This window comes from Penaeus vannamei, chromosome 39 (assembly GCF_042767895.1).
Source record: "Penaeus vannamei isolate JL-2024 chromosome 39, ASM4276789v1, whole genome shotgun sequence".
Lineage (NCBI taxonomy): Eukaryota > Metazoa > Arthropoda > Malacostraca > Decapoda > Penaeidae > Penaeus > Penaeus vannamei.
The window spans coordinates 20,600,928-20,603,427 of record NC_091587.1 but is presented as its reverse complement, the minus strand read 5'-3'; positions in this window follow the sequence as shown (position 1 = coordinate 20,603,427).

The following is a 2,500-nucleotide window of genomic DNA, read 5'->3' as shown; positions in this document are numbered from 1 at the left end:
GCTCAAGGTGCAGTGTCATGCCGGGCGCTCGCGCGGACTGCCGAGTCATTCTACCGAGAGGCGGGCGGCGGACGGTGACGTGGCAGAATTCGGGCGGGAGTGAGGTAGCATTCGGTGCGGGTTGGTGCGACTCCTCCTCCTCCTCTGCTACTCCTCCCCTCCTCCTCCGCCTCCTCCTCCTTTCCCTCAACCCGCTTCCCTTCACCCTGCCCCTCCTCATCTGCCTCCTCCTCGTCTCCCTCTCCTCCTCTCCTACTCTGCCACCTCCTCCTCCATTTCCCCCTTCTCATCCTCCTCCTTATCATCATCATCATCCTCATCCCCCTTCTCCTCCCCTCCTCCTCCCCTCCTCCTCCGCCTCCTCCTCCATAACCTCCTCCATTCCCTCCGCACGCCTCCTTTCTCCCTCCTCTTCCTCCGTCGCCTCCTCTCCTACTCCACCACCTCCTCCTCCTCCATCTCCTCCTCCTCTTCCTCCTCCTCCTCCTCCTCCTTATCCTCTCCCCTTCCTCTCCAACTCCATAATCTCCTCCTCCTTCACCCCCTCCTCCTCTCCTACTCTTCCTCCTCCTCCCCCACCTCATCCTTCACCTCCTCTCCTCCTCTTTCTCGACCTCCTTCTTCTCCTCCTTCTTCTCCTCCTCCTTGTCCTCCTCCTTCTCCTCCTAATCTTCCTCTTCCTACTCCGCTTCCTCCTCCTCCTCCTCCTAATCTTCCCCTTTCTCTTCTTTCTCCTCCTCCACCTCCACCTCATACTCCTCCTACTACTACTATTACTCCTACTCCTCCTCCTTCTCATCCTCCTCATCCTTCTCATCCTCCTTCACCTACTCCACCTCCTACTCCTACTCATCCTCCTTCTCCTCCTCTTCTTCCTCCTTCTAATCCTCCTCCTCTTCCTCCTCCTCTTCCTCCTCCTCCTCCTCACCTCCTCCTCCTCTCCTACTCCACCACCTCCTCCTCCTCCACTTCCTAGCCTCCTCCTTCTCCTCCTCCTTCACCTCTTCCTTCTCTTTCTCCTCTTCCTCATCCTCATCCTCATCCTCTTTCTCATTCCCCCCTCATCATCATCATCATCCTTCTCCTCCTCCTCGTCCTCCTTCTCCTCCTCCTCCTCTTCCTCGTCCTCCTACTCCTCCTCCTCCTCCACCACCTCCTACTCTTCCTTCTCATCCTCTTTCTCCTCCTCCTCCTCTTCTTCATCATCATCATTATCATTATCATCCTCCCCCTCTTCCCCTCCTCCTCAACCTCCCCCCTCCTCCTCCTCCTTCTCATCCTCTTCCTTCCTCCGTCATCCTCCTCCTCCTCCCCCTCCTCCTCCTCCTCCTGCTCCCCCTCCTCCCTCCTCCTCCCCCTCCTCCTCCTCCTCCTGCTCCCCCTCCTCCTCCTCCTCCCCCTCCTCCTCCTCCTCCCCCACCCCCTCCTCCTCCCCCTCCTCCTCCTCCTCCCCCTCCTCCTTCTCCTCCACCTCCTCCTCCTCCCACTCCTCCTCCTCCTCCTCCTCCTCCTCCTCCTCCTCCCCCTCCTCCTCCTCCCCCTCCTCCTCCCTCCTCCTCCTCCTCCCTGCTCCTCCTCCTCCTCCTCCTCTCCTCCTCCCCTCCTCCTGCTCCTCCTCCTCCTCCTCCTCCTCCTCCTCCTCCTCCTCCTCCTCCTCCTCCTCCTCCTCTCCTCCTCCTCTTTCCCCTCGTCCTCCTCCTCCTCCCCCTCCTCCACCTCCTCCTCCTGCTCCTCCTCCCCCCTCCTCCTCCTCCTCCTCCTCCTCGTTCTCCTCCTCCTCTTTTCTCATTCTGCGCACGGTCTTGCTTTGTTTGTATGTCTTGCCGTAGGTCAGGTCAGTTTTTTGGGTTTCACCTATTCCTTTTTTTATCTTATTTCTCTCTCCTTCCCTTCCTTCGCTCGGGATTTCGTCGTAGCATCATGCAAGGGGGTCTTTTGCTCTGCATTAGAGCGTGATTTGAAAACCGTCGTGTTTGTCTCTTTCTGCAAGATTTGCAACGCCAAGAAAGGTTATGCATGAGGGATGCTATTAACTGTCACCCTCTGTTGCTAAGTGTGGTGTGTTGGCTCTCTCTTTCTTTCTTTCTCTTTTTTTCTCTCTCTCTCTTTCTATTTCTTTCTGTTGGACTCTTCTCTATTTCTCTCTTTCTCATTTTTTCTCTGTTTTCAATCTTTATCTTACTCTCTACCTATCTTTCTTTTCAATTTTTCTGTCTCTTTCTGTTGCTCTCTATTTCTCACTTTCTCTTTTTGTTACTCTCTTTTTTTCTCCTGTTCTTTCTTTCTCTTTTTATTTCTCTCTTTCACTTTTATTTCTCTCTTTCTCTTTTATTTCTTTCTCTTTTTATTTCACTCTGTTGCTTGTTAGATTTCCTCTCTCAATCTATTGCTATATCTAGTTCTCCCTCTTGCTATTTCTCTCTGTCTTCCTCCTGCACTCTCTCCCTCTCCCTCTCTCTTTCAGCCTCATCTTCTCTCTTTCTACCTCCTGCTCTCTCTT